Source organism: Artibeus jamaicensis, unplaced genomic scaffold (genome assembly GCF_021234435.1).
Source record: "Artibeus jamaicensis isolate MK-2021 breed Jamaican fruit bat unplaced genomic scaffold, CSHL_Jam_final scaffold_1283, whole genome shotgun sequence".
In the NCBI taxonomy this organism is placed as follows: domain Eukaryota; kingdom Metazoa; phylum Chordata; class Mammalia; order Chiroptera; family Phyllostomidae; genus Artibeus; species Artibeus jamaicensis.
This window is the reverse complement of record NW_026522028.1, coordinates 10,000,070-10,012,954: the sequence shown is the minus strand read 5'-3', so window position 1 is coordinate 10,012,954 and position 12,885 is coordinate 10,000,070.

Sequence of the window (12,885 nt, the reverse complement as noted above, 5' to 3'; positions counted from 1 at the left end):
TAACCATAACTTTCTTGCCTTGCCAATAAATATACACAACTTAAAAATAAATTTACTGCAAATGAAATACAATACAAATACTAGGACTATGTGAATAGTGTTTGTTGACCAACAAAGCAGTGTGCCAAGATTACAATTCTTTGAATACTGTGTATAGACCTTACCTAAGTTATTTGAAGTGGAAAATTAAACAAAAACATTTATCATTTAAAAGTTTTTAAAGTATATTTTATTAATTATACTGTTATAGTTGTCCCAATTTTTTCTTCCTTTTACCCTCCTCCACCCTGCACCAACCCCCTCCAGCATTTCCCCCTCCCCTTAGTTCAGGTCCATGAGTCGTACATATAAGGTCTTTGGCTCCTCCATTTCCTATACTATTCTTAACCTCCCCCTGTCTATTTTGTGCCTACATTTTATGCTTCTTATTCCCTGTACCTTCTCCCCCATTCTCCCCTTCACCCTCCCCACTGGTAATCCTCCATGTGATCTCTATTTCTGTGATTCTGTTCCTGTTCTAGGTGTTTGCTTAATTTCTGGTTCTTTTTTTAGGTTTGGTAGTTGATAGCTGCAAGTTTGTTGTCATTTTACTGTTCATATTTTTATCTTGTATTTCTTAGATAAGTCCCTTTAATATTTTATATAATAAGGGCTTGGTGATGATGCACTCCTTTCACCTGACCTTATCTGGGAAGCACTTTATCTGCCCTTTCATTCTAAATGATAGCTCTGCTGGATAGAGTAATCTTGGATGTAGGTCCTTGCCTTTCATGACTTTGAATACTTCTTTCCAGCCCCTTCTTGCCTGCAAGGCTTCTTTTGATAAATCAGCTGATAGCCTTATGGGAACTCCTTGTAGGTAACTCTCTCCTTTTCTCTTGTTGCTTTTAAGATTCTCTCCTTATCTTTAATATTGGGTTACTTGAATATGACATGTTTTTGGGTATTCCTCCTTGGGTTCGATTTCTTTGGAACTCTCTGGGCTTCCTGGAAGTCTATTTCTTTCACAAGATTGGGGAAGTTATCCTTCATTTTTTGTTCAAATGAGTTTTCAATATGTTGCTCTTCCTCTTTTCCTTCTGACATCACCATGATTTGGATATTGGAACACTTAAAGTTGTCCAATAGGTTCCTAAGACTCTTCTCCTTTTTTTTTTTTTTTTTTTTTTTTTTTTAGCATTCTTGTTTCTTCATTCTTGTTCCTGTTGGATGCTTCTTTGTTCCTTTTGTTCCAAATCATCGATTTGAGTCCAAGTTTTCTTCCTTTCACTGTTGGTTCCCTGTATATTTTGCTTTACTTCACCTTGTGTAGATTTCATTTCTTCCTTCATTTTGTGACTGAGCTCAGTCACTTCTGTGAGCATCCTGATTACCAGTGTTTTGAACTGTGCATCAGATAGGTTGTCTATCTCCTTGTTGCTTAGTTCTTTTTTTTTCTGGAGTTTTTTTAAAAATTTTTTAATTGATTATGCTGTTACAGTTGTTCTATTCCCCCTTTCATTCCCCTCCACCCTACCCCCCATCCCCTCCATTACTCCCCATTTAGTTTATGACCATGTGTCTCAAGTCCTTTAGATTCTATATTTCCCATGCTATTCTTGCCCCCCATCTATTGTCTATCTACTGTCTATGCTACTTATTTTCTGTACCTTCTCCCCCTTCTCCTCCTCCCACTCCCCCTGTTGCTAACCCTCCTTGAGATCTTCATTTCTATGTTTCCACTCCTGATCTAGCTGTCCTTTTAGTTTGCTTTTGTTTTAGGTGTGGTTCTTAATAACTGTGAGTTTGTTGTCCTTTCACTGTTCATGTTTCTTTAACTTCTTTTTCTTAGATAAGTCCGTTTAACATTTCATATAATAAGGGCTTGGTGATGATGAACTCCTTGAATTTGATCTTATCTGAGAAGCACCTTATCTGTCCTTCCATTCTAAATGAAAGTTTTGCTGGATAGAGCAATCTTGGTTGTAGGTCTTTGGATTTCATGACTTGGAATACCTCTTTCCAGCCCCTTCTTGCCTGTAAGGTCTCTTTTGAGAAATCTGCTGACAGTCTGATGGGAACTCCTTTGTAGGTGACTGTCCCCTTATCTCTTGCTGCTTCTAGGATTCTCTCCTTCATTTTAATCTTGGCTAATGTAATGATGATGTGCCTTGGTGTGTTCCTTCTTGGGTCCACCTTCTTTGGGACTCTCTGAGCTTCCTGGATTTCCTGGAAGTCTATTTCCTTTGCTAGATTGGGGAAATTCTCCTTTATTATTTGTTCAAATAAGTTTTCCACTGGTAGCTGTGCCTTTCCCCCTTCTGGTACCCCTATAATTTGGATGTTGGAGCGTTTAAAGATGTCCTGGAGGTTCCTAAGACTCTCCTCATTTCTTTGAATTCTTGCTTCTTGACTCTTTTCTGTTTGGCCATTATTTGCTTTCTTCTGGTCCACTCCATTGATTTGAGTCCCAGTTTCCTTTTCATTGCTATTGGTGTCCTGTGCAATTCCATTCATTTCAATTAGTTTCGCCTTCATATATTTGTCTCATTTGTGGCTATAATCAACCAGTTCTGTGAGGATCCTGATCACCAGTGTTTTAATCTGTGTGTCTGAGAGTTTTGCTATTTCTTCATCTTTTAGATCTATGGGCTCTGGGGCTTTGAGATCTTGTGACATTTTTGGTCTGTTCTGGCCCTTTAAGTGTGAGAAGCGGCGCCTTGGACTCCCAGGTCGCTGGGTTGTGACGCTTATGTGGGGGCGTGGTCAGAGTGGGGAAATGGCGACCCCCTCTGCTGTTTCTCACAGCTGGGTGAGGATTAGCGTCTTAGGTGGTTCACCTGGGCCGGCCCACTCAGAGTCGCTGTGTTATGAAGCTGTATGTGGAGGTGGGGTCAGAGCAGGGAAATGGCGGCGCTCTCCCTGCCGCTTGCCGCGGGGACCCGCTGGGTCCCGGTCCAATCGCCCACTCCCTTGCCTGTCCGCCCGTGCACAAATGCGCGACCACAGTCAACTTGCAGCCCCGCTCCCCTGCTGTCTCCTCCGTGGTTGCTCACCTGGTGGCTCGCCTGGTCACTCACTAGGTCCAACCCTGCACCTGGATTTTGCACCTGAGTCTGTCTGACCGAGTCCTCCTGTGCAACCCCTCTTCACCAGCTGCTGGTTTCGCCCCTTACCGGTCAGGGTGAAGAATTTGTTGTTAACGGACTTCCGAAAAGTTCAATTTTCCGTGTTCTGGCTGTGTTTTCTGTTGCTAATATTTACTTGTCTCTAAACTTGGTTGTGTGAGAAGGCACAGCACATCCACCTATGCCTCCATCTTGGCAGAAGTCTCTGGAGTTTTGATTTGTTCTTTCACTTGGGCCATATTTCTTTGTCTTGGTGCACCAGCCTGGATGAATGTTTCTTTAACTCCTTGGTTGTTGGAGTTCCATGCAAATAATTTTCTGAAAATTCTGTTTATTCTTTGTTTTTAAATTAGTTGTTATTCTTCTTTTCATTGTATGAGGAAGTGAGGTGTTTGTGCGTACATCTCCATCTTGGCCAGAACTCCTTATTTAAAAGTTTCTATACCAGTGATCCAGATAATTTCTTTGGGGAATTCATCTCACAATTTGGTGGACCAAAGACAACATAGCATTTCCCTCAAAGAATAATATATTTATAATAAAATTTTAAAAATAGAGAAATACTATATCCATTACAAATATATTTTAAAACTCTACTTTAGTAATCTCAGAAAAAAATATTTCAAATGTCTATTGCTTTGATTTGTATGCTTAAATATATAAACTAATATATTTACCATTTAAACACAAATGTAACACTGGTATTAGACATTGTATACTTTCTGTAAAGTCCCCAAGAGACACTGTTCAATAATTCCATGAAAATATATATAACAAATTTCTACATATTTGGACTATGGCTGCCTTGTAACAATTGCTTTTATCCCTGACTTTTCTAATTGCTTTCACTTTTTCTCATTGAGTGAACAAGAACACTATATTTCTATCAGAAATGCCTCTTATGACCCAATTCTATATATCCAACTTCCATATCCCTATCCTTCAAAGCTGTTTTTCCCTCACTTTTCCTGTCTCAATAAATGAAAACTCTGTTGTTCTATTTCCTCTTGACAAATACTTTGCTGTCAATCTTGACTCTGCTCTTTTTCTCTCATAAACATCTAATCTAGCCAAAACTCCTGTCAGCTATACCTTTAAATCTCAAATCTGACTATCTCTGTCATCTTCACTGTTAAAACTCTATTTCAAGAAACCATCATTTTCATCTGAATTATTTTAATAGTCCCTTCATGATTTTCCTTTTTCCACTCTTTCTCTCTAACAATCTGTTATATCACAGCAATCCCATCAAAGTCATACAATGGTCTCCTATCTCACTCAGAACTGAAGCAGTATTTATTAAGTTCTCAAAGTCTCAAGAGGTTTTTTGTTAGGTCTCTACTTTCTTCTATTCCAGTACTTCTTTTTATTTTCTCCAGTATAGGTGCATTGTCCTCTTTCATGTTTTTGGAACTTTAGGTTTCAGCCCAAAGTAAATTTTTATGACCAGGAATGTCTCAAGCCACCTATTGATGCTTTGAATTGTAAACTAAAGTAAGTTGAGCTGATTTTAAGTTTTCATTCCCATTTATAAAAACTGGAAGTGTCCTTGTTTGTTCTCTCTACATCATTTAACAGTCACAGCAACATTCATGAAAAAAAATGGCATGGTTTAATTGGAAAAACAATAGGAGTGTGAGAACCTGATAGCACAGTGTGAACTGAATTAAGTCCATGGCATTCATAAGGAAGCTTTGAGTTGTGGGCCCTGAGGACACTTCTAAAGCATGGGCATGCGGAAGGCTGTAAAGGCAAAGTAAATATTTACCTGTAGGTAAATAGCCCAAACAGGGGCATTGAGCTGGTGTGGGCTGGTCTGGAAGTAGAAGCCACGGAGGTACAGACAATCTTGAGGATTTACCATTGTCAAATTTAGGAGCTATGGACTGTTACCCTGGGGAAATAGGGTCCTATGACGTGGGTCCTGATGACAGAAGCAGCTTTGTACCAAAAACGTTTCTAAAGATTGTTTCAGCTGCTGTATTGCAGCTGTATCCAACAAGCTAGGGAGGTCAGGTCCACTCCGCCTCCCACTGTTCTCAAAGTGCAGCTCCAGCAAATGTGGGGGGTACATTTTAGTGCTTATTTATTTCTTTTCTAGGTGCCTATTTTGGCTGCATACCAGCACGAGAAACACTTTTCTCACTGTAGTATTTGTTTAGATTTTATGTGGTGAAATGTAACACTGTTTTTCCTTTGCACATTCTGGAATTTGTGTTATACTTAGGCTTTTCCCAGAATGAGGAAAATATACCTTTTATTTTTCCTTTAATGATTTATTGCTCCCTTTTTTACATTTATATTTTTATTCCTTTGGAGTTTACAGAATGATACAAATTTCCAACTTCTCTAAAAATATTTTTTCTTACTGTTTTAAAGAGCTAACCTCATATTATAAGGAAATCCAATGTGTATATAAATTTATTTTACATGTATATGCAGTAATTAGGTTTGTCTATTTATGAAACAGATTTACCCTGTTTTTAGTTATTTAGCTTTACAGTAATTTTCCTATCATTTAACTCTAGAGCCCCATTATGATTATTTTTATATTTTTCTGGCCATTCTTATTTTGTTGCTGTGGTGTCTTGTTTTAATTGTACATATGGGAGTTTTTGCAGGAAAGAGACAACACTAAAATTTGTTAATTCAGGAAGAGTTTTATAAAAGAAGTATGTACAAAGATGAAGATGTAGAGGAGATAATGAAGTTCCTTGTGACTGTTAATATCTGGGTACCAGTATACTTAGTCTTAAAGAAATGAGGAGGAGGGACAAGAGTAGGAAGCTGTTACCATAACCCAGAAATCATGTGGTGAAGACCACTAATTGTCAGTCTGACACTCCACTGAAGGTTATAGTACACACAATTGAAAGGCAGAGGACAAAGGGCCTATTGATGTAGTTTGTATAGTTCAGCCTTCCAAGTACAGAGCAGGCTAGAGAAAGATGCACGGAAAATCTGGATTGGTATGTGGAAGTTGCACTATATAGTAAATTTATTTTGCCTTTCAATATGTACTCATATCTTTTATCTAGCTGAAAAATTTGTGTCCAATAAAATAGAGGCACACTATCAACTACTTTATTATAGTAAAGTAAGGCCCATTCAGTCATCCTACTGTTTGAAAGCTAAAATGTTAAATCATTTTTATTAGATTTGATAAGAAGGGTTACATCTTTAGAGTCTCTACCAGTATAGTCTTCAGACCTAGAAAAAAAGCACATTTTAAATGGCTGAATAAGCATGTGACTATTTGGTCAGATAAATGTGTATACATGGTCAGGTATTAATAATTGATGTCTGGAAAGGGCCATAGAACAGCCACAAGTCAAAGTGTAGAAGAGGAGAAGGTAGGTAGCTAAAGAGGTATCATTTCATAAATTATAAAATCATTGTATAAAGCAAATCAACAGAAATAGATATTTTGAACAATGAACCATTTTTGCCAATACACTTAATAACTCCAGTAAAATGAATGAATTATTTGGAAGACAAAGTTAACAAAACATAGAAGTTTGGAACATCTGAATAGTAATCCTGAATTTTTTTCTTCGGGTCAATGTGTTTTATTTAATAATTCATTTTCCCTCACTGATTTGAAGTGTTACTTTATTATATGTTAAATTCTATTGAATTCTTTATTTAAGTTGAATTCATTAACATAAGCATGTCCATACAGAGAACTCCAGACCCAGACAATTAACAAGAAAATTTCAGGAAACATTTAAGAAGAAACTCTATTTCATAAATCTGAAATGAGAGACAGACTCTCATGTCATTTAATGGATAAAGATATCCATTATCCCAACACCTAAGATATAAAAAGAAAATTAAACTACTATCTCTTATGATATAATTCATCAATGAAGTATTTGAAAAATAAATCATCAACATATGCAACTGGAAATTCATTATGATATCTGAGGTTTATCCAAGGAATGCAAGGTTGGGCTAACATTTGGAAATCAATCAGTGTTAACAAAATGAAAGAGAAAAAGCTTACAATCATCTCAGCAGATGCAGAAAAAGTATTTCACAATTCCACACCCATGATAAAAGCTCTGGGCAAACTTTATCAACTTGATAAAGAGTATCTACAACAAATTTAAAGCTAATATCTTACTTAATTATGACATTTGAGATGTCCTTCCTTTAAGATTAGGAACGAGGCAAGGATGTCATTACTGGTATTCAACATTACATGGGAGTTTTTAGTCAGGTCATGTGACAGGAACAAGTAACTTGGACTGAAAAGGAAGAGGTGAAATTTTCTTAATTTAAATACAGTATAACAATTTACATGATAACAATTATATGTTACAAATAATTAGATAATCAAAATTGTTTATTATTTACAATAATTAGTAATTGAAAATCAATGAAAGAACTATTAGTCCTGCCTACCAAATTTAAGAAAGTCATAGGACATGGAGTAACCGTTTAAAAATTAACTGTAGAACCCTCCTTACTATTTTGCTGGTTCCTTTAATTAATATGCTAATTAAATATTTGCCATACCTTCATTGTATATTTCTTTAAGAGTCATGCTTTTAAGTTTTTCAGGATTCTACTTTGACAGTTTTGGAAATTCCACTGAAATATATAAATGGCAATTAAGCAAGGTTGCATGAGAAGTATCTTACATGGTTTCTCTAAACCCAGACACATTTTCTTAGCTCCCAGCATGAATCTTAAGGGATCAAAGTATTTAACTCTGAGTAACTCACAGTTTATTTTTTCCCTAATTCTGTATGTATTTCTGGGTTTGGGCCAAGCTTGGCTCTTTATGTTTTTTTGCAAATGATCACCAAATGAACTTTCCATTGTTGGAAATAAAAACTGTCAATTTGATTTTGTCTGACCATTTGATAATCTTTAACAGGTGAAGATGGGAATCTATACATTTTTGAGTGAGAGAAAAACAAATTTGAATTGTCAAGTCAGTTTCATTTGGTTTTATTTCTTCTAAAATTATATCTCAATTCCATTAGAAAAAAGAATATTTACTTAACATAAGAAGGGGCAGGTTTCTGTGTACTCAAGTACTTGCTAAAACACTGATGATATGCCCAAAGTCCTGGCATCTATCTAACAAACTAGACTTAAAATAGAGGGGTCAAATTATTATCCCTTTCAAACTTTGACTTAGAGACAAGCCCCAGGAAAGATCAACTTATTACCAGCTTGCAATCTTTTCTTCATATCCCTCAAAATCTAATATTTGTGTACCATTTCCTTAACCTAATGCTTGGACTATCAAAAATATGTAAAAAAGCACAGTCATTTTTAAATGAACTTGTGTTTTGGGCAATGAAAGTGCATGGTATAATTTGTGAGAGATGGGGTAGACATGGGGGTTAAAGACAGAAAATTTACTCCCAAGTGGAAGACCCCCAGGGATGGCATGGTGGAAAGTACTGTGGGATATCTTTTCCTATTTTTCCCCATTTTTGTGGCTGGTTTAGCCACTTAACATCTTTCTAATTGAGAAGCTTTTTCACTTCTGCAAACTTTTAAAGCTTATGTTAATCCTTAAAATACTATGGGGGATTTTTTCTCTATTGTAATACTTAATAGTCATCAAGTAAGTGTGCACTGGGTGTGCAGGTGAGAAGAATCTGGAGTAAATGTATGTCCAGAGAGAACTAAGTCAGTTCTCTTGGTAATGGGGCTTACTGGATTTCCTTAACATCTATTTCCACATCTGGGTTCAAGTCAGTACATGGTCTCCAGTTGGGAAATATTGCTTTAAACTAAATATCCCTTTAAATTCCACAGAAATTTTAATAATTATAAGGATAATATGATATCATTACTGCAGTAATGGTCAACTCATAAAGAAGTTGTGATTTTAATATATGTTATTAGGAAAAACCATGAACCTATCTAAAGTAATTAATGCACATGTTAAAACAGTTATTAAGATGTTTCATTGATTTAAAGGTAAGTAGCATAGTTTCCAGCAAGGATGTCCTACTTTGCAAACATTCTGAAGCAATTTAAAGTTTTTAGTTTTGCAATCCACAAGAGCCATTTAGGGGTTATATTGGAGTATATTAAATATATATCACACATTAACACCTTAGGAAAGATGATTAAATTTTGAAATTCACAAGTATGTCAGTAAACAAAGGCTCAAGTTAAGTTTTACAGCAGAAAGTCCATTTTCTATTGAAATTTTAAAAAGGAATCAAAGAGCTCAAGAAAGGATCAAAGATTTCACATTGAGATATAGGTAAATGATATTTGCTTGAAATATCTTCACACCAAAAATAAATTTTAACAAAATTACAGGGTATACTTAAGAGATTGTACTACTGCATAAAATTTTGCAACATTTTCAAACATATTTTGAACATATTTAAGGAATAAGAGGTTTTATATAGAATCTGCTAATTGAAATGGATAATATTGCATTTATTTAAGAAAAATTTTGTTTTCTAACTGAAGGAGAAATGCTCACCCTTTAGTAACAGGGCACTTAAAGTCAAAGTCTCAGTTTGAAGACTATTAATATTGAATACAGATCTTCAAAACTGTTTCATGTATGGGTTGAACCATATGAAATCACCAATTGCAATCATTTTTGACCTGCAGAGAAAGGCAATTTCATATGGTTCAAGCGCTGTTTCTACTTACTAGGCATAATTAACTCATTAGAAACCATCTTCTGCTCAATGAAACCATACAAGCAGGGAATGGTAGAAATTAAGGGATAGAGGGCTCACTCTCGGGATAAAGCTACCTTTTCCTGTAGAAGACAATGTTAATAGTGTCTTTTGGAGACACTGTTCATTTACCTACCTGTATTGCAGTGTAACAAGCTAAGACAAACATAGCAGCTTACAATAGCACATGTTTATTATCTCATGGTTTTCATGGGTTAAGAGTCCAGGAATGACTTATTGGGTCCTCTGTTTAAATTCTCATAAGGTATAAATCAAAGTTCCAAATATGATGTTCCTAATGCAGAACATTGTTTTCTTAATATAGTAAATTTCTTCTTGCTTAGATCCCTTTTATTGATTTCTTTGTTATTTGCAACTGAATGATCCTGAGCTGACAGGATATCTATAATATAGACAAGTATTTTGCCTTGTGTGACCAGTTGGGCCAGATCATCTTTATATGATTTTTTCTTGCCAACTAGAAAATATATATGTAATTCTTGGATTCTTACACACCTGGAACACAGCTCTACTGAATACAAAGTAAATCTGATTTGAAAATTGCTATTTGTCCATTCTTTGGTTTAAAATGGCTTGAACAAAATACTAAAATACAACAAATCATCGCTTCTGAAAATTTTGAGTTGTTATCATGTTGAATAGTGTGTCTCAATCCTCAATGTGCATACAAATCGTATGAAATTCTCCTAAAAATGGAGATTCTGATTAAGTTAGTCAGAGGTGAGGTCTGATAATCTTCATTCTCTAGTGAGCTTAAAGTGATGTCAGTGTTGTTGAGTGTGAAGACTATGTTTTGTGTAGAAAAGATGTAGATGTATAGTTTATTGGAAGTAGTTTTATTTAGAAGAGAGATAAAATGAACTTTTAGTTTTTCCAAAAAAATGATTTCAAAATTTTTCTCATTTGATTTTCCTTTACTTTTCTTTTACTTTGATCCATGGGAGATAATCATGAACGTAAAGATTGCTTAAACTTTTTTAAAAAGGAAGTCTCACATGCCACATAACAGCTTGTTTCCGATTTGCATTTTTATAATTCTGTTGGATCATTGGGAAAAAAACAATTTCTGTTCAGTGCTTTTTTCATTTTTTATATTTTTAAATCACCTTTTCATTGTTATTCTATTATAGTTGCCTCAATTTTCCCCTCTTGCCCTCCTCTGTCCATCCCACCATTTTAATATTTATTTGGGAGGAAACTGTATCTGAAAATAATGAGGCAAGATGATTCTGTAATTCAGAGGAAGAATGTTGGACTTTCTCTTTTCTTTAAAAGAAGAAAGCTTCTCTTTGATGAGCTGACAGTTACGTTATGTTCTTCTTTGCAGTCTCCTGTGACTACTGATTTACATCAAAGCTTTGCTGACAATTCAGCATTTTCAGTCTGTTCTTTGGACTGAGTGGAAATGTCAGGTAGTTTAGTTTAGATTAGTCACTACCAGGCATGGGAGCTGACTTTTATTTAGATTGAAAAGAGCTGCAAATTAGTACTATCCTAGCACCTTTCTGGAATGTCACTTTCGTTTTCAATTCACAAACCTAAATCATAAGACACAAGATTTGAAAACTTGAAAAGAAGAGTTGACCATTTATTCAGGACATAGGTATCTCCAATGGAGTGCTAATGATTTTGAACTTGTAGAAGGTAATTTATTGCTGCCCTTAATAGGATTTATCTATCCTTTTTAAAAATTGTATTTATTCATTTAGAGAAAGTAGAAGGGAGGGAGAAAGAGGGCAAGAAACAACTATGTGAGGTTTTCTCTCACTGGTCTCCCATTGGGGACCTGGCCTGCAAACCAGGCATGTGCCCTGACTGGGAATCAAACTGGTGACCTTTTGGTTCACAGCCCAAGCTCAATCCACTGAGCAACACCAGCCATGGAGGATTTATCTATCCTTTTTAAAAATTAATATGAAGGTCTTTCAAAGACTCTTACTTTATGTTTTCAATTGGTCTGGACATTTAAATACCCCTAAAAAAAGGTTAGTCCTCTGGATGACAGAGAATATCCAGTCTGATATAATGAAGGATATGTTTACATAAAAATAGTTCTCCATTTTGAATTTAACTAACATACCAAATATACTTAAAAAAATTTAAACAGAATGTAAGCAGACCATATATCTTAAGAGAATAAAAAGTTTCAAAACTGTAAAAAAAATCATTTCACTAAGACTATGGTACCATAAAGAATAATAATGTTGCCAGGAAAAAGTCTTTGTACATTTAGTATATAAAAATGAGTTTCCTATTAAGACTAAATTATCTCAAATGAAGTACAGACTTCTAATTTTTAAGTATATTGTAATTTTAGATAAATGCACCTAAAATTATGCTTAGATATGTTTTAGTATAATACTTTTCTTATATGATGAAAAGTAGGCTTAATCCATTCTTAGCCAAAATATAAATTCGTGGGTGTCTCATCAATGACACTTTATTACTTTAGGTATTTGAAGTAAATTACTTAGAAGGCACAATTTGGTGGGAAAAATAGAAAAAATAGAAAAGTTAGAAAAAATATAAATTTGCCCCTATTACTACTCAGAATTATCTTCAGTTAGCATTTTGGCATACTTGCCTCTAATATTTTATGTATTTATCTGTCTATCTATCTATCTACTTAAAGATACTCTTTGTTTTTATTTATTTATTAGAGAGGGGGAGAGAGGGAGAAAGAGAGGGAGAGAAACATCAATATGTGGTTGCCTCTCAAACACCCCTTACTGGGGACCTGGTCCACAACCTAGGCATGCGCCCAACCGGGAATGGAACCAGTGACCCTTTGATTCACAGGCCAGCACTCAGTCTACTGAGTCACACCAGCCAGGGCTTGCCTCTACTATTTTAATGCTAATCTAGCTATATACATTCACAAAATGGGTGTCAAGTTTCAAATATTCACCAAGAAGCTGCATTCATGTGCACACACAAACAGCATTTATTAAAAAGTTGTTTTCCTACTGGTATTAGTTTGCCAGGGCTGCGATCACAAGAGATCAATTGGCTAGGAGACAGACCCAGCAGAAGCCTGCAAAAGCTTGGGAAGTTGATTGGTTATTTTGAAAAAGCTCCTGGTGGGT